Raw genomic sequence first — 20,989 nt, 5'->3', positions numbered from 1 at the left:
ATGAAGACAGATGATTTGATGTGGCGACCCCTGAAGGGAAAAGCCAAAAGAGCAGAAAAAGATGTGTGAAAAGCCATGAGATAAATTCATCTTTCATTGCACTGTCTAAAATTGTTAATATATGCTTTTAAACTCTGTTCACCTTATTTCTTTTTCCACAGTTATCAGTAGCCCTAACAATTCCTTTGAAATAAATGTATAAATAAGTGTTCATATATCTACAGCTCTGGAAAAAGTTAAAAGACCACTAAAAATGATCAGTTTATCTGATTTTACTTTTTAAAGATATATAGTATGTTTGAGTCAAACAATCATTGTTCTTTTTTTTATGTTCAACTGACAACATGTCTGAAATTTCAAGCAAAAATGTTATATTTATTTGCAGAATATGAGAACTGGTCAAAATAATGAAAAAGATGGAGTGCTTTCAAACCTCAAATAATGCAAAATAAAAGTCCATATTAATTTAGAAACAATACTTATCTTTTAACTCAGGAAGAGTTCAGAAATCTATATTTGATGGAATAACAAAGGCTGTGTATGAAAAAAGTGACACAAATATTTAACTTTTCCCAATGTTCTATGTTGTCAGACATACCTGTAACTGCACTGACCTTAAAAAAATACAAATTATAGTCTAGTAGCTGCATATTGTGTATAATAAAGGAATACATTGCATACATAAACAATTCACATCTGTCAGTGCAAGTTTACTTCACTAGTTTTAACATAATATTAGCATTATGGCTGATGTGCACATTTTTAAATACTCCAAATCAGACAAATGTGCACCAGCAAAGAGTTACAGTGCCGTTTGGAGTTGAAGCTTATTTTCTTATTTCCATGTTTTGGCGTGAATATGTGAGAAATTTCTATTCTTCTAAAATGATATATGCAGAATTTTGGAGTTTTCTTCATAAAATTCAATCTAAGGCCTTGTTTGCGCTTCATGTCACCTGATTTAATCCTGCTTTCATCTTTTCTTCATCAGCCAATGCTTACTGATTCTTTTTGTCAACACCAGACTTTTTGGGATGACTAGATTTCCAGCTGAGTGAAGCACATCCTGATGAGGATGGACTGTGGAACAGTGAGTTCTACTCTCTGCAGATTCTGGTGAGGAGTAATTTAATTTGCCACTCAGTCATTTCCTCTGTCACTTGTTTTCACACTGTCAATTTATCCTCTGTTCCACAGCTGCAGTTGCTTTGAAGAGTCTTCCACCTATAAAGTTAGTGTCAGTTTCTACTTTAACCACCAGATGGCAGGATTGTCATCCTAATGTTGTTGGTATTTTTCTTGATGTTGCTTTCTTTTCTGGCTTTTTTTTTTTTTTTTTGGTTGGTTGTTCTGTAACAGAAGCTCGCTGATCCAGTGTCTCTGGAGAAAGAGGATATTGTTTGGAGTATGTCATGCTAATAATAATTTAAAAGAAGCCTGCTAGCTCAACCAGACTGCAAACTTAAAAGAAAATCTTACAGAGAGCCCAAACAGCTTGGTCTTATTAGACATTGAGTGTTATCAGTTTATCTTGCTGATGAAAGCCATTTGTGTTACATGTGACTCCTCCAGAGCGTATCCATCTGCTCCGAGCTCAGTCTGTGTTTAATGTGGTTGTGAATGTTTCCCCAGACTGGGACTTAGTGGTAGACTAATTACACAATGGGCAGGCAGCCTCGGTTGTACGCCGCTGCCAGAGTCTTGTGTGACTGTATGTCATTAGTACTGGAAAAGTGCCTCGGCCACAAAGGGCTGCGGTCACCCTGGGCCTTTAAAACATGAAAGCTGCCATGCCGCTCCTCTGTAGAAGGAATTTGCAAGACATAAACAGCCTGTAAAATGGAAAATCACATCTGAGCCTGTTTGTTTTCCTGAAAGGAGGCCAGAATTGGTAATTCTTACTCAGATTCTTTCCAATAACAGTGCGCAGTCCAAATAAAGGACAAGGACTATTTGATCCATCTGTTTTCACTGTGGCATAGTAGTGGTTTTATGCTTAAGATCTCAACTTGGCTGGGCGGAAAGAAACTGTAGAGACTTGAGAACATGTTGAGGCCTTATTTATTTAATTTGTACATTGGGTTTGTCACCTGTGTTGTGACAATATTTCTTTTCTACAGTAAAGCCAGCTGTAGAGCATGTAGTATATTCCCTCTGTCACCATGTGTTTACAAAGAAACTCCACTAGGGGAGTTACAACATAACACTGCAGCTTTATGTTAGTTTGTTCTAAAAGGGGATTTGGACTAGAATATATAATTTTTTTTTACATGTAAATACAGACTTCATCCAACTCTGTTTCTTACCACACAAATGCATTTTTCTTACAAATGTGGCACAGTTTAATAAAAAATGAACTGGCTTTCCAAAAGTAAAAGATTTAATGGCAATAATCATTATTATATTATAGAAATAATCAACCAGTCCAGAGACAAACTTTCGTGCTTGTTGTGCAAATCCTGTTTGCACACAAGCTATTAAAAAGAAGAAAGAGTAAATATAATAAAAGTTTTATTTTTTGGGGTGTAAATATCTATCAAAAAATTTCAGAAGTACAATGAAATGTAGAGTCCAGAGCTTTAAATATATGTGTGTATATATATATATATATATTTTTTTTTTTGCCTTGAATCCTTTTATTAATTACCTCACAATCATTAAAACAAACAAACAAAGACAAGTTATAAAATTTTGGTCATCAACAAGTGACTTTTTTGCCCTGCAGCAAGATCTTAGGTTCAAATCCTGGATTGACATTGAGTTATAAATACTGTACAGTTTTTTTTTTCTTTTCTGCCAACCAAATATTAAAATTCACCTCTTTTGAAAATGCTGGACAGTGAACAAAAGAAGACTTTCTCAGAAACATATTCCTAGAAGTTCCAGATGACAAACATACAAAAATACATTTTCTGTCAACCGTGTTATTTCTTTACAAGCTAATAGGATCTTTGGCTCCAACTCTATGTTGGCCAAAATAATGCAGCAGAAATGCAAAGGCCCTAAGCTTCACCTCATCTAGTTAGTGTCAACGTGCAAATTAGCCCTCCAGTGAAACAGCTAAATGCAAATTTAAACTATGTGGACCGCACTTTTTTCTCACATCGCCTTGGTGGAAGAAAATGGAACTTTCTTTTGATGTCGAGCAGAGATGTAAAACGCTGTGAACTTGCAACTGAATACCTAAAAAGATAACCCTCCGTCTCTGTCCCTCATTAGGCAGAATGTAGAGCTAAAACACCTTTTCATGTCACCACAGTAAACAGCTTAATGTGTACCTCTTTCATCTGCTGCTGCCCCAGAGTCTCACCGCTGCTTTGATCCACGCCTGAGTGTCTGAGCACGATCACACCTCTACACACAAAAAAATGTCTCCATTTTAATTTGGATTTTCTCATAAACTCATTTCTCAACACCTCCACTCGGACGATGAATGGAGGTTGAACGCATCTATTAATTTTTTACACCTTTGAGGACGTTTCCACAAAGAGCTCTGGAAGCTTTGTTCTAGTCTGCTCTCAAAAGAAGTCTCATTTTCATTTTCTTTGTTGAATTTACCAGGCGTTAAAATAGATTACATTTTCATAAGCAGCATATATTTTCAATAAATATGTTCCTCTTACATGATGTTCCTCTTAAACAAATTTACATTTACATGAAGATGTTAGTTATACGTTAACTGTGCAAATAACTTTTTATTTTTATTGATTAGTCACCAATTGATGTAAATTAATTATACAAATAAATCAGGGTTCTGTAATTGACTTTAAACTGATGCACAACATTTCTTTACCCTGCAGAGGGCAGAATTGGCTGATAAATTACTAATTAAAAGAAGACAGCAGAGAACACTTATAGTTTCTAAAACAAACCCTGCTGTGTGAACATCTACTGGATGGGAAAAGCCAAAAGTGCCACAGTCAAATAAATAGACAAATTATTACATAATTATTTGTTCAACTGAAAATAAAAATAAAAATTTAAACAAAAACAAATATGAAGAGTAAATATTTCAAAGGTGGCAAAACTCTTGTAAATGTCAGAATTCACTAATTTCACCTCAGGTCCATTTCAGACCAATTATCTTGTCTAAATCAATGTTAGACCCGCCCACTTATATGGAATGCTTCTTGGGCCAAAAATGTGTGAATATTTCACGTGTACAATGCAAAGACAACGTGTAAGATATGTGATGCTTACCTCTGTCAAAATATGTGTCAAAATTATGTGTAATTAACATGTAAACTATGCATAAAATAAATATGCATTGTTTGAGCAAACAGCCTTTGTTAATGTCCCTTTTAGGCAACGTCACTTCCTCTCAATGGCTGTTTCTGACTCAGGGCTAAAGCAGGTTAGTAAAGATGGGCCGGGGCTTTTATCTATTTCATTAGTAAATATATAGGCGGATTGACTGAACGGTTGCACTGGAATACTCTTGTTTTAGTTTCTTAATGATATTATACAATACATGCATTACACAAAGTGACATGGACAGTTTGAGTACCGAGGTCAAGAGAAATCCCTCACTTCGTCAGCACAGTTCTAGGAGATATAGCTGTCATGGCTGGGACCTTCAAATGAAATTTTGGCATTAAAGGAAGGAAAAAATATATTTCTAAAGGCTTAAGTTAAATTCCATCTGTTCCTGCAACAGGGTATATTTTTGTCTTATGTTTTCTACTTGCCATAAATTCCACAGTTGCGGTTGTTGTCCACAGTAATAGCTTTTGCATTTGCCCTGGCGAGCCTCTCCTTCACTAACCCAATATATATTTTTGAGAAACCTAAGAAAACTCTTCTGTTTTATCCAAAAAATCTCACATAATGTTTGAAGGAGTCTCTGAACAGAGTCAAAAGATAAGACGGAGATAAGATAGAAGTAGAAATTTAATGGTTTGGGCTTGCTTATCTGCTTCACTACTTAAAAGACTTTGAGACCTACTAACAGTTTTTTTTTTTTTTGTCAAACTTAAACAAGCTTGATGCTAGACAACATGTTTGTAGTTATATTTAAGTAGTTTTTGCAAATGTTATTTTGTTGACTAAATTATTAAGAGAAGATATTCCAGTCCTCATTTTTGAAAATCAGGAGCTATTTTGCCTCCTCTTATTTGTGCTGGCATTTTCAGCACAAATTATATGCTGGTAAAGTAAAGGTAGATGCAATAAAAATAATAAATCCATGTTGACTTTGGACTTAAGAAAACACAACTGATCGACATCAGCAGAAGACATGGCACCCCAAATCATCACTGACTGGAAATATCCCACTGGACTTGAAGCAACTTGGATTCTGTCCCTCTCTATTCCTCCAGACTCTGGGACTTTGATTTCCAAATGAAGTAACACACTTGAACCACCTAGCAATAGTCCAGATAAGACGCTTCTGTTGCTGTCTCTGGTTCAGGAGTGGTTTGACACAGAAATGCGACATCTGTAGCCAACATGTAGGATTCATTAATCCGCAATGAATCTTCATGAAGTGACTCCAGTCTCAGTCTGAATGAAGCTTGACAATCTTCTCAAGGCTGTGGTAATACCTTATCTTGGTGCAAATTTTCTAACCACAATTTTTCCTTCCACTCAACTTTCTACGAATATGTTTGGATACAGCAATGCAAAGAGCCAGCTTCTTTTAACAATGACCTTTTAATGGCTTCCAGTATTTGTCCTGTGGACGTCTTTGAAGTCAGCAGTCTTATCCTTGATGTAGCGTACTAACCCAAACTGAGACACTGTTTAGAAAATCTTTTCAACGTTTTGGAGGTAATTCAATGAAAGCAATAGTTCCAAGATGGCCATATAACGTTTTCACAATATGCACATTTCTGAGACTGACTTTTTTCTTGATTTAAATTTTCTCTGGGATCAATAAAGTATTTTTTTATTTAAAATTTGGGTTTTCATCAACAGTAAGTCATATTAATCAAAATTACAAATAATAAGGCCTTGAAATATTACTGAGTGTAATGCTTCAGTTTCTGAAATGAGTGACCATGAATATTTAACTTTTTTCTTGATATTCAAATGTTTTGACATGTACCTGCATACAACATACAGCAAAATACCTTCTTTACAGACAATATATGCTTTCATTTAAGTAGGAATTTATATTGGTATAAATGGTGAACTGCTTTTCCTTAAACAGCCATACTGTGGGATATATATACGTTGTTCAAATTTCCAGGACTGTGGAACAATCTCATTAGGAGGTTTGAAAACTTGACAGATTCTCCTCCAACTGCGCTGTTGGTCAGTTCCGGGCCGACGGATTCCTTCTGACCTCGACGTGCCACAGCGTTGCCCTCGGTAATCCAACTATCCATGCTGCTTGTTGACAGCTGCTCCCTTCAGGAGCTGCTTGGGACTGGCCTGATGCTGACCTCCTGCCAGTCCACTGAGGGCCCGGCAGAGGCAGGCTCAGACCAGGAGGAGAGGACGAAGTCGAGACGAGTAACAAGGAGTGTCAGAAAATACTCGAACATACACAAGAACACATAGGGGAGTTGAGGGAAAACTCTCAACACATTTCCACTGTGCAAATCAAAGTGCAAATCAAAGTGCAAACTGTTCATTTAAAAAATTGCAGCTTTCTCTTTGCCTGCAGGTACTTTTCCTAACTTATAAATAGTTGTTAGGAGGTAGAATGACACAAATGTTTAAGCAGTCGGTGTCTAATTTGCAAGTCGATATAATGCAGCATGAGCTGGCCTCATGTTGAGCCGACTGTGGGAACACAGAGCGCTGTATGATTATAATTTTAGAGGAAAATGTTAGGTTTCCTCTTGGCTCATAAATAGTCTATCATCATCGAGTGGCACATGGCTGAGCAAAAAATTAGCCCAGAATTTTGTGCTGCACATCAAACACAACTGGCAGAGACTCAATTAATGATTAATATGCCATCTGTTGGTGGCGGTGGCATTTCGAATATGAAAAGGACTCCCATCGGATGTTTGATCACCTGATACACTTGTGTTGGAACACAACAACAAAGCTGTTGGAGGCGCCGTTGAGCGAGTGAGCTCAAATGTTTTGAACCACCTTCTCTATGATATCATGAGATATTTATTGTTACAGTGGAACAGGTCTACGCAGCCCTCCCAGCAGCGAGGCCTGCGCCCACAGCAACGCTCCGTTCACACTTCAGTGCCGAGGATGTTGCAGATGCGGCCTTGACGGTGGATTTTGACCCCGAGGGCCAAAGAGAGACAGGAAGCAGTTGGCTCACGCTCGACTGAAGCGATGCATGGGACTTTCCCACACACCTCGGGACGCTCCTCTTCCAGCCCAGTCTGTGGTTGGCGCGTGTGTCTGCACCACTTCACACCAGGGAGAGTAGAAGGAGGAGGAAGAGAAGGAGGGAGGCTTACTGTAGAAGTTGGAGAAAACTTTTCAGAGGGGATTCATTGCCCCTTAGCAGAGAGAACAGCATAAATTATTTGCGCTGGCAGATGTTCACAGACCCAAATATGCATGAATTTGTAGAGCTGGCAGGCTTCCCTCAGCCAAACTTGCTGCTTTTCACGATGCGTGCAGAAGCAGTTGTTATTCTGGCTGTTTTACAGAGAGCATTAATCTGAGCTGTCAGCACCACCAACCACTTTGGTGGAAATTATTTCACTCCTTAATAAGGGAACTCTGGTGCTATATTACATATGGCGGTCGGACGAACATTCTTTGTGGGTCTGTCATCATGTAGCTGTTCTCCAACAGTGAGGCTTCTGTGTTTGGCCCATAGCACATTCTCTAACCAAGAGATGAAAAGAATACTCTAACTAGACATTAAATGAAACCGCAGCCTCTCAAATTCTCACTTTTGATGGCTATGTGGAGTGCCTCCTGCCAGCAGGAAGGAGAAATTCAAAATTGTGTTGACTGATCAGTGTAAATTGTTTAACTGAAGCTGAAAACATCTTGAAAGCAAAGTATTTACCTAAATATATTTCCAGGAAATCAGAATGGGAAAAGAAGTGTGATTTTTAACTGACCTCTGTCATGTGATGAAATAGCAAAAAGCTTCTGTTATTTTTTTATAATATTTGACAGACATCCTGAAACTCAGCAGCTCCTCCACAGACTCAATTGAACAGCGCTGTCTTATGGATATTCTGTATATATACATATAAAATATGATAAAATTACAATGTATGTGAATTCAGATAGTATGAATTTATAGACAATTTGTCAAGCTAAAAAGAGAAAGGCAGGATATTTTTTGAGTGCAGTAGCTTGGAGACCCAGCACTGTGGGTAATCTGGTCTACCTGTGATAATGTCTGCTCTGGTTTTTACCAACTCAGACTTTAATGTGCTCAAACATGCACTTTAAAGCATTTCCAAGGAACTGCATCAAAAGAATACTTTTTATTGCCACGCCTTGCAGTGGTTACGCAAGTCTAACATTTCTGTATGTAATCAACTGCATTAACATTACTGTCAAACAGCTTTTCAAAGACATTTTCTGCTGCACAAATCAAACTCCAATAATCCATCCACAGTTAGTTTTAATGAGATAACATATTATATTGATATACAAAGTTACCTAAAACTAATGTTACGTATTTAGTTGGAAATCAAGTGAACCTCTGGGTATTCACAGTTCAGTATTTGCGGTTCCATCTATTTGTAGATATCTTGTGTAACATAAATACTTTTGTAAAACCTGCCTTTTCAAGGATGCTTTCATTGAGCGAGTGTAAAATATTGTACAGAAAATGCTGCTTTGGAAGTTCAAATACAATATTTGACATGCTATTGGTTGGTGTTTGCAAAACAGCCAATCAAGAAGTGGCATTTATTGACCTTGGTGGTGATTGGCTGAGGAAAAGCTAGTCATTGCTAATGTGTAAACATGTAGGGGTAACATTTGAAGAGAATGTGATCAGTGGACAATATGTGCAGACATGGAATTAGAAAGTAAATGTAAAATTATGCCCTTTACCACCTGAAAGACTTTATGCTTACAAACAACATCCATGGTTGCCTTGAAGGTCTGGTTGACAATTATCTTAAAGCTGTTGGTTACTAGTTGGTGCATAAACTGTGCTTTTTCTTTTTCACTCAGTCTTGGGTTGACCCTTTTCTGACTGGATCATATATTTTAATAAAAATCCTGGAGAAAATGTTTTGATTAAACTGTTTTTGGTGGGAGAGGAATAATAATTTTTTTTATGCTTTACTTTTTTATATATATATAAAGCTCATCTTTTTCTGAAATGTTGGGGAAAGTCAAAGTGTTTAATCCATTATTTTCTGTTATTTTGTCAATACACAAGCAAGCATTTATTTAACATAATTTCCATTAAAATACTGCTTCCCATCTACAGCAGTTGGAGGCATGTGACTGCACATTTTGAAACAGGCAAAGCCCTAAATCTTGTTCAAATAAAAACTTCTCTGCTTTAGAAACAATGGAAAGTTTGAGATTTTCTTAGTTTTAAATATAATGGGATTTTATTTCAATTTGGTACTACTGTTTGCTACACAAACGCTACATCCTTACATGAAATTCTTGCCATAAAAAGTACATCTTAAATTATTGTGTGGTAATTATTGTGTGATTTTATAACTTAAATAATCGCGCCACATTTGCAGGTTTCTATTTTCTTCACAACAAATGTTAGCAGATATTAAATTTGCAACATGTAACACTTTTTAGTGGCTTTTACTATAACGTTTTTGCAACAGCTTTAGGCTGTCACTTTGTGCATGAGCTAAAGTCTTTATAGTTGTCCCTATTGGGAACAGACTTTGAAAATACATTTTACAGTGCATTATGTGATTAGTTATTCTGGCCATACTGGGCTACAGTCATTACAACGGCTTGACTGAGCATTTTGAAAAAGGAGTAATTTGTGACTGCAATGCGCTGCCTGTTGAGGTAAAATATCATGTTGCTATCTTTTCAGTCGTTTTTATAGGCACTGAGTCATAAACCAAATATGCTTCACACCTGCATGGGAAGCACATAACAAAAAAACATAGCATAGTAAAACTATCATCAGTGCTTGGAGATGCAAATAACAGCAATAAAGACAGATGAGACAACCTGAAACTGTCACGTTGTATCTAACTGCTGAGGGAAAAATGACTTACAGCCTTTTCAGCCAGAGAGCTTTGGCAGACTGCCACTTAGCTTGGTCCCCCTGAGGGCCCTTACTCGTGAATCAGAGAAAATGGGAATTACACATATTAAAGAGGGTAAACGTCAGTAATCACAGCATTGGGAGGGTGCTTGAGGACTCATCAGGCATGCCTTTTTTAGAGACACTTGTTTCAAGGAGCCACGGCATTCAGAAGCCGCAAGCAACGCCAGGATTACACAGTTCACCTTATGAGATTCCCAGTCAGCACACCTGTGTTTACACCTCAGCTGTGTCTGACCTACACACCGATGGAACGTCCTGCAGAAGCACCACCTGATCCCTCTGAAGCGCGCTCGGCTTATGCTTTGACATATCGGCTGCTGTCTTCTGTCCATTGATATTTCCAGCCTGTTTGCCTTGCATTGACTGTTGTGTGGTCCCTCGCGGGGCTGGATCTGGTGGTTTTTGACATGGGAAAGTTTGTTTGTTTGTCTGTCTGCTCTGCAGAGGTCATGCGGCGTTGTGTTTGTTTGGCGGGTCAATTGAGTCCACTAACAGTGGAGGCCTGGGGAGGAGAAGCAATGGAGGGAGAACCACACAGGCTTCCTCTCCTCCCTGTGTGTTCCTCCTCCGCTGGAGATGGCCAGACCACAACTCCCTGATAAGATTTCTGGAGTCGCTCCACATGACTTACCGCTGTTGGTACTTTGACAGAAAACAACCCTCAAGGGAAACTTAGGCAACCATAAATATTTAGGCATCAGAGTGCTTTATGGAGTTTGTTGTAAAAGGATTTATAGCAGCCTAGGAGGCAATGTGTCAGTGTCCCAGGACCTGAAGCAGCCGGTGTTTACAGCATTGCATGTGAACTGAACCAAATAAGCACTTCAGAATAAGGAATGCAAATACCTCAGCCTCTCCAAACAGGTTCCAGAAAACAGGTGCCAGGAAATCTTGGTTCAAAAATCATAATGACCAGCAGAGACGACTCACAAACAAGTTGAGTCAAGGCCTTATATGGACTGATGATAAGGATTATGAGGATCTGGTTCAAATACACACTCTGTAAAACACACAATGACTGCCAGAATGTATTCACACTCTAATGGGATTTAGAGGTAATCTGGATCTAATTTATGTTTTAAAAGAGAGGTTGAGAAAACAGTTACAATTCATTTGTCTTCATAAAATTGACTGATCTCTGTGAATTCTGTATTTATTGTACTTTTTTTCCATGTTTCTGTTAAGACAGAATAGTATAACTATTAACTTTGAGATGGATTTTTGAAGTGCATTTGGCTCATTTTTACAATTTACTTTTTGCTAGGCTTATTTTCTGGTTATCAAAAAGGATATTTATATGTTTTATTTTATTTGTTTACTTTATTGCTAGTTATCAATAATCTTAGCACTGTCAAGTTTTTAATACTATTTATTGTGTTTTTTCATGTACAGTTTTCTCAGGTTTTGCTTTTTTGGAGTTTGTGCTTTGGCAACACGTTTTGGAGTTATGACCCCCAACAAACTGTTCCCTCAATAACTTCCCTCAATAACTTCACAGGAAAGTACATTTTATTAACCTTTGCGCAGTTTTGATCTGTTGTATTTTTATTCTGGCAGTCCTTTGATGATAAAATGAACCAATAGGTTCAATAATCCCCACTCAATAATCTTAGCACTGTCAGGTTTTTAATACTTTTTATTGTGTTTTTTCATGTACAGTTTTCTCAGGTTTTGCTTTTTTGGAGTTTGTGCTTTGGCAACACGTTTTGGAGTTATGACCCCCAACAAACTGTTCCCTCAATAACTTCCCTCAATAACTTCACAGGAAAGTACATTTTATTAACCTTTGTGCAGTTTTGATCTGTTGTATTTTTATTCTGGCAGTCCTTTGATGATAAAATGAACCAATAGGGATGAGCTTATTAAAACTGCAACATACATACTTGCACACTTAGAACAGCAGAAATGAAAAACACACACAAAGCCAAAAAAAAAAAAAAGTCAGTCAGATCATCAGAAGTATGCAAATGTCCCGTCCCAACTAATAAAAGTTGCTTTTCCACTGACAAGTCCAACTATTCCTGGTCAGTTCTACTCCAGTTTGCAGTGTCTCCATTATACTCTCTTCCTCAATACTCTGGGCATAAATACAGGCAGGAACATGGGCAGGTCAATGATGTTTGCAGCAACATTCTACAATAGAGATCATCAAAACTTTGGTTTTGATGGATTCAACTGAACCCAGATATTCAATTTTGTCTCATAGAAATTCATTGCTGGTTCAAACATAATGAAAGCAATTCAAATTAGCTTATTATTTTTGCTCTACGTACAAATCTATTGAGTTTATGTTTTTAGATGTGCAACTTTTAGGTAATGCAGTCAAAAAGATGTAAAGTAATACCCACATGCAAACTTTATATATACATATATTCAAAAGAACTGAAGGTAACACAGTTACTTGATTGTGCACTATGTGCCTGGTAAATGCATAGTATCCCTCCTTTAAATGACATATTGAATAATTTTCTTGCCATACTGATTTAAATGGGTCCAACACATTTTAAGACCAATATGGAACCAAAAAGGTTGCTCTCTGTGACCCTGCTAAACAAATCACTAGGAGCTGCAGGCTGCCTTGGCAGTCTTCACCACTACTCTTCCTTACCTTCACTCTCCTCATCAATGTTTCATGAGGGTGTTATCTGCATCCCTCTCATCTCTGCCTTTCACCTCGGGTCCTGTCTACCCTGCCGCTTTCATCTCTATCCTACAGGGCAGTCGGACATCTCGTCCACCATCCACGCTGCCCCACAAGCCTCACATATCCTTGCGTCTCCCTCTTCATCCTTCCTCCCCCTGTTGCTCTGCTTCCTCCCCGCAGGGTCACACGGCTGCCCTGTCCCAGATTGCCATAGGATCAGGATTCCTCATTATCCTGTTAACTGTACATTTATCTGACAAGACAGGGAGAGCGAGAGCGACCCCCGGCATCATTAAGCTTTAATGGACAGCCTAGAAATGAGGGAGATGCCATAAAAGCAGGAGCCGAACCAGAGTTTCTCTTTAATGTCTCTGATCGCCCTGACAGGATTATTAATCAGGAACTAAAGGAATTTAAAACCTTTGCTCTTGGCTTCCTCACTTAGAGTCTTTAGCTTGCACCATTACATAGCAAGCCGGGGTCAGGAGGTCTACAGCTAATTGGTTCTACAGGGTTTTGAATAACAATGAGCTGAGCCCAATTACTGAACTACAGAGAGGTGGAGATGAGAGGAGAGGGAGGCAGGGCCCTGTGGAACAGGCTCATAGAGGATTCAGGGAGGAGGAGGAGGAGATGGGGGAGGCTGTTTTCACGGCTGCCGTCTCTCTCCTCCTCAGAGTGGGGATATTAATGAGATCAGTAAATGAGTGCTGGCGCATATGAGGATGTGTCGGTGCAGAAAAGCAGCCGCCCCGGCCCTGTAGGACAGCAGCAGCTCCTCATTCCCTATTCTATTTGACTCATATCGAAATATGTTTGCCACGTTCTTTTTGTCCCAGATTTTCCTCTTTCTCCGTATCTCGGGTTCATTTATTGGTGATATATATATATTTTTTCTTTTCCCTGACATAGGGGATCTGTAGAACTGCAGCGCTTTGATGGCACCACAGAATCTCAGTCTGTCTTGTAATGCATTAATGCTTGTCTTCAGGGGTTAGTATTCAGCTGTGGTTAATGCAGTTACTCCCAGTCGTTTAGAAACACTTCACCACTAAAACTGTACTCACTTAAAGAGACATACAGCAGAGGATCATTCCCTGATTGTTTGACCCCTGCTGCTTGTTCACATCAATGCTATTTTTTTATCCTCTCACTGATCCATTTTTGCAAACTGCTGGTCAATTGATAGAACTGTAAATTGACCAGCATACATTGGTTTTCAAAACCAAAAGGTTTCTAAAGTGTTTTTGAGTTAAATAACTGAGTCATAACTAAAACTCAGTTGCCCTCAGAAGCCACACAATAAATAGAGTACACCAGTCGCTAGCTTAAGCTTAATGAAACTCATAAAGGCGTCTGAGGCTTGTTGGAACATTAGTAAACAGAGAACATCATAAAGCAACACATCAGGGAGGTCAGGGAAAATGTTGTGGGGGCCTGTAATTAAACTCACATTGTGTATGTTTTTATACTTCCATTTGGGTCTCTACTGCTTCTAAAAACAGTGCAAGGGAATAAAAAAACACCCAGAATTTTTATAGTAATAAGTTAATGTTTTGTGGTGTCTGGAAAATGAGCCATTTCTAAATCCTCCTGTTTTTTAAGTCATATTCGACCAGCATTGTACCATTACCTAGTAACCCAAACTGAGCTAAAGCACATTTGGTTAGCTGGTTATTCCTGTGTGTGCTGTACAATGGCTCCTGAAAGAAACAAATGTTTTGTTGACTTGCCAACCCAAAACCACATGCTGCATTTTTGTTGTTTTTGCAGGAGATTCTTCTGCTTTTCAAAGATCTAAAAATTATTTTGTGCAAAAAAATGCAACAAATACCTTTTGCATAGCTAATGGATCAATCTTAATTTGTTCAAGGAAGCATAATAGGTGCTGATATTGAAACGCATAGAGCTAAATGCAGGACCAATCTAAAATATTTTAGGGTGGGCTTCTACTAGTAGAAAAACAAATCTAAGGGGTTGGTTAGCTCAAAGAACATTGATGCTAGACTGGAAAAGGTCAAAGGCCAGAGCCAGATTTGATAAGGAATTGGTGAAAATATCTGACAATTATTATTCAAAGATTTTCTCCATATAACTTAGCAGAGATTGAGCTATTTTGAAAAAAAGATAAACACAGAGAAAAGTGTCTCAAGTTGTGCACAGCTGGTAGACATGTGCCAAAAGATCTGCATCAAATGGTTGTTCTGCAGAACTTCTAAATGTATTTTGAAAGAGAAAGAAAGTAAAAAGTAAAACAATACATTCTCGGTCTTAAATCCGAGTAAAATAGATTAACTTTAGGGCTCAAGGACTGAGAATACGTTCACAAGACGCTATATACAGTTGTCATATAAACCAGCACATATGGATATATAACAACCATGGCTGCGGACTGCTAAATGATTTGAACAGCAGGATTATCAGATTTAGAGAACTAATTTGTTCCAGCAGCAAAATGGCTTTTCAGGATGTTGAAAGGAGTCCTTTTTTTCATTTGTGCTCATATTTTTGTCCGCCCTTGACGCTTTTGCATCAGCGTTGAGTGTTAGGACTTTCAAATTGATCTGTGTTTAAATAATCTCTTTCAAATTCATGAATTCACAGTGAGCAATCCCCTCTTCTGAGCTTTCATCACTTTCAATAAACCCCAGAGAAGCTGTCATTACGTCTCAACCTTCTCGTCCCTCTCTAAACCGTCTCTGAAGAGCTGCAATTTGGAAATGTGATTTAAATATCTCTTGGAACCGATAGCTGGTATTTACCTAAAGTCCCTCCCCTCCATGCCCCAAACTCGTGCACCCACCTATGACATGCTGTCGTCTGACAAAAGCCAAGGTTGTCAGCTGCACTTTCTCTGCTTTTGTCAATGACAATAATTGCCTGAGGCAGAAAGTTTAGCCCTGACCTTTCTGGATCAGGAGGCATGCAAAATTCCTCTGCGGGGGCCTGGATCTCTGTACGCTTTTGTCGCTTCTTTTTACAGCAGAGATGAGAAGGATTCTCTTTGCTTACGCTTTTAATCGGCTATAGAGCGTCGAAATACTCCAGCTGGAATGAGAAGCAGATAAAAACCTTCTTAACTCTTGACAGCAAATGAACTACAAATCCTTGTTGTTCATTCTTCAATTATGTAAGCAGCACATCTGTGGCTTTTTCTCCCCTCCTCGGTGAGGATGCTGTGTATACACAAATAAAATTCTGGACAGATAAAAGCCTGAAACATTGAGTAAGCAGCGGACTCTTTGTGTATGATCTCCTGAGAACTGCTTTGAATATTCATCACTGATGATTGACTGGCTTCACGAAGATTTGTGCAAGTCTTGCAAATGCACTTCTGAGATTCCTCCTCTGCAGTGTGCTTGGATACAGATTATGCGAGTGAATCTCATCATTATAAAAATGGTTGCGGGTGCCATTCACTCCCAAACAATCCTATGAGTCTGTAAATGTATTCTGAACTCTCGAATCTGCATATTTGCATACTGTAACAGGAGATGCAGCTGCGGTCTCCAAAGAGTTTATCATTATTTCACATTTATTTTGTCTCCCTAATTACCTAATTAATTCTGTTGTTTTGATTGTGGTGTTTACCGTTTGTTTTGCGGGGGCGTAATCCTGTTCTATTTGTCTGTTTGAAGAAGGAGCAGTCTCGCTGAATTATTCATGCCGCGCTCCAGCGACAGCACCAACCGTTTAAATGATGAAGGCATTTGTGAAATCCTCTCTTTCACACACACACTCTTTCTTCTCACTATTGCCTCTCTCTCTCTAAATGCCTGAGGCAGTGGAAGTGTAAGGACGGGAGAGGATTTCACAAGGATCACAAGAACACCTCAAATGAGGCGACGGAAAAGCATGTCCCTCTAATGTGTCTGACCGATTTCAGAGAGAAGGCCAAAACCCAAAGCCACGTTCTAATCTCGCACCATTATGTGACCTTTCATTTCCACTTCTCACAGGAAGGAGTGCTCCACCCTGGGCATCAGACATGTGTGTGTATGTGTGCATGTTTCTGGCTCTCTGAGCAAAAATGTGGACACTTGAGTCGACACAGGCGCCTCCTACAACCCCAGGAGAGCTGCTGATGTGTCAAAATGGTGTTCACTGATTGGATATCAGTGTGTCATGTGCTGACCGGGTAGCTACTTCACACCATCAGCTGTGACTTCTCTTGGTGTTGACTGTACTTGATAGACCAGCTATGGCAAAATACCCTTGCAAAAAGCTTGATATCCTGGATATCAACAATAATTTCTGCCTACTGGTTTGTAGCTGCTCTTTGCTAGTAAGAGATTCACTCACACTTGATCATCTGCTTTGCAAAAGCCTTCTTGCTAGTGTTTCTTTTTGCCATCTTATGGTACTTTTGTCTAATTTAGAACAATATTCTCAGCTAGTCAGACGAGTAGTCAGACGACTAGTCAGACTAGTCATCTGACTAGTCAGACGACAAGACTATTTTGGTCTTGTTGTCTAGTTTGACGACAAGACCAAACTAGTCAGCCACCTTGTTATCAGCTGGCATTAAAAACGTCTCGGATGACCCTCAGCTTAGCTTGTAGACCCTACAAAGTGCAAACCTTGACTAATAGGAGTTTTTTCTGGTGATACCAGTTTACTAGGGAACCTAGAAAAGGGTTCCAAAAATGCACTCAGATACATAAGCGTAAGACTACTTTTGATCTGCATGTTAACTGATGAAGCCTAAATGCTAGCTAACTATTTCATATGAAACACGCTTTCCAATCCTCCCTTTTTACATTTAAATAATTAAGTTGTAGTCTATTGCCAAACAAACTTCAGATAATCAACCAGTGCAGTCTTTTCGCTCTAATAGTCAGCCCATTGAATTTTTAGGTCACATTTGTTGACTAATAGAGCCTAAAATGTCTGTTTATAGCTTTTTGATAGTAGTAGTTCTCTAGTGCAACTAAATGCGTCAATTATTTAAAAAGGACATCAATAATTTACTTATAATGTCTTATAGTTTACTACTTTTTGGCCTTGCACATTAATTAGAAATGTATAAAATGAATATTAGTGAACTAAGAGAAGCTATTTCAGCACTGCTTTTTAACTCAACAGTATTTTTTGCTATTCTACTCTTTTAGTGCAACAAAACTTTCAAATTAGTTAAATTTTGGGTTTTTTTAGAGTCTGCACTAGTTGACTAAGTCTTCACATTTGAGTAACCAGGAAATCACTTGGCATGATCTGTGTTAACAAGTCAAAACAGATCACTGGTTTTAAATGCTAAGTAGTTAATTCATCTGGCATAGTCAGTGCATCAAGATAACATTTCTGCTCCTACTAGTTGGCATTAAAATGTTCAATTAGCAAATCTTCAACTTGTCCAATGTGGTATAAACTAGTAGACAAGGATTAGTGATAGTATCAAAGATAATGTTTGCCATGCTGGTCAGCTGAATCAATACATCTAGTTCAGGCTTACTGGCATCATCTGCTTTTCTGTCTTTTATAAGGAAATGCTATGTCTTCTCTCCCAGTGTGGTCTAAATGGTGCTCCACTTTGTCAAGAGAGAAAAGGAGAAAGGGGAGGGAAGTGACGGCACTCTCTGGGGATTTTCTGTTTGTAGTGTTTACTGCTAAATCCTTAAGGACTTACAGGCACTTTCATCAGCTCTCAGTGGTACATAATACACTCTTCCCTGCCTGTGTTCAGGCAGCTTTTAATGTCTTATATTACTGTCATTCTTCTGTGTGTGTGTCTGTGTGTGTGTTTTAAAGCTGCACACAACACCTTTAAGTCCCATGGGTCACTCATGTGTCTCAGTCAGGCCTGACTGCCATTTCCAAGTTGTTGCACACTTGCATTACTCATTTACATGAATGTGATCCTGCACCAGCTGTCACTTGTTTGCAGATTCTCACATTGTTTCCTCTCAGGAGCATATTGTCCTTTATATAAGCAAAAGCATAAATGAAAATCTTTTTTTAATTTCCAAGTTTTATCATATTTTGCAGCCAGGAAAAAATTAAATTTTGAAAATATGAAGCACAAGTAAATCACAGTAGACGTTTTTATTGTTAGACCAAAATAATATTTTTAAGCTTCTTTTCTGGCACATTTAATGTTACCTCCTTAAAAACAGATAGGCACTTCCATGTGTCTAGGAGCCTGACTCTGTCTTTTACAGCAAGTTAGGAAAATACAATCTTCACCAAAAAAGACTCCAAATGATAATATATCTGTTGGATACTGATAAAATGAGAAATCCTATTGAAATTCTCCTAACTCAATAGGATTGTGAAACGCAGATCATAATAGAAATTCTGGATTAATAGAACAATCCAAAGCTGAATAAGCAGTGGATTATGTTTCATGTAATGGCTGAGACTGATAGCTTGGACAGGGAGTCAACACCCAGACCACCTCGACAGCTATTGGTGTTCTTTTATGAACATTTGGTTTTTCACTTGTTTGAATCTTTGCTTTATTAACTCACATTTGAGATACAGACTATGCTATCTCAATTTTTGTCAGGCATCTCCAGTCATGTCCAAGTTTGGAGATACAACTTACCATTACCACTCCATCAACTTCTGTCTCCAACTTCTGTTTTTTCTTTTGTAAACAGTTTTTGCTTCTGTAAATGAAAATGAATGCAATTGTCCTGACCTACAAATATGAACACAAACAAAAAGAAAAAGTTGGAAATATGATGAAACATGCCCTTTAGGTTTCTCTTTAAAAAAGCAATTTCGTGAGGCGCTCTCACCAGCACTGACTCCAGGCTCAACAAAGCCTTGAGCAAACGGTTAGTATAGTTTTATTTAAAATCCTTTTCAATGTGTTGTTTTCTCTCTGTAGGCTTGTGGATTCTGCATTCTATTTGATCTGCCCTAAACATACATCTTTAATCTTCGCTGCAGGCTGTGTGAGAGAGTATGTGTGTCACCGGAGCCTCTCCGCTGAGGCTTGAGGCCTGCTTTTTTTCAGTGCTGCAGCCCCTCTGGGAGACCTGCAGAGGGCAGCACACTAAACACACGTCACCTTCTGCAGCAGTTAGGTTGCACCTGCACACAGCCATCACTAAAAGCATACATCTTCATTAGCTCAATGAAAGAAGTCAGGGAAAAAAAGAGATAGAGAATGAAACTATCGTGGGCCCGCAGGGTGTTCTACTGTTTGCACTGACACAGAGGACGAGTTATGCTAATTGAGAGTTCTTTGCATAATTAGAGAGAGATAGAAAAAAAATGTATCATTATTATTAGGGGGAATAGCCAGACTGAGGGCAATTTTAAGTTTCCCAGCAGGGTGCAACCAGGGAACAGAAGAACTGAGGACACAGTCTCAATGTTATTCCTGCTGTCTTTTGATGCAGGCGGCATAATTCATCTAAGATACTTAGCCTGCGTACGCTTTAATGATGATGACTTTTCCCAATGTGATTTTTTGAAAGTGTTTTAATGTATTGTCTTCACAGCGGATTTGTTTAGTGAAGTAAATTTGAAGATTGCATATTAAGTTATCTACCCAAATGTTCCTCTTATGTTAAATGAGGCATCCATTTTTACAACTTTTTCCAGACCAGAATTTCCTGCGTTTGTTTTAGCTGTTATGTTTTGGGTCTGTGTTGAGAGCTGTGGAGCATCTTTTCTCTCTTCATCTGTAATGCTGCAACTGGGAGTCAGGAGCTGGAGTCAAAACATAGTGTTAATTTCAATGCATTATTAAAGGTAAATTTTGAGATTTTCTAAGTGAGGTTTGGTTAAAAGGTGAGGTAAGATTTTTCTGTGGTAGATAACTCTCCTGGTGTTTTCATGTAACACAAATAGCAATGCCTCCAGGCTACAGCTAACAACTTTGATAGTCCAGGTTTCATATCCTTCAAGTGTCCTAGTGTCTAGATCCTTTGAAAAAAAAAAATAAATAAAAATACTACTAGTAATAAATCGAATCTCCTGGAAGATTTTTTTTTTGTTGTTTTTTTAATTTATATTGTTAATGCAGACTGTACAAAAGAAAATGTTAAAACCAGGATTACTTTGGATCATGTTTGAAATTAACAGCAGTAGTTAATTTAAAAATGTAAATGTTTTTCACTCTTTTCTTTTGTATATTCAATTTTTATTCTTGTTTTCTATATTGTTACATGCATTTGGCCATTTGAACACTGATTTACATACTCTATCAACTTCTAGGGAGCTTTTGCACTGCTAGTGGT

This window comes from Poeciliopsis prolifica, unplaced genomic scaffold (genome assembly GCF_027474105.1).
Source record: "Poeciliopsis prolifica strain line A6 unplaced genomic scaffold, Auburn_PproV2 SCAFFOLD001, whole genome shotgun sequence".
Lineage (NCBI taxonomy): Eukaryota > Metazoa > Chordata > Actinopteri > Cyprinodontiformes > Poeciliidae > Poeciliopsis > Poeciliopsis prolifica.
The sequence above is the reverse complement of the archived record's forward strand: the minus strand, read 5'-3'. Positions refer to the sequence as shown.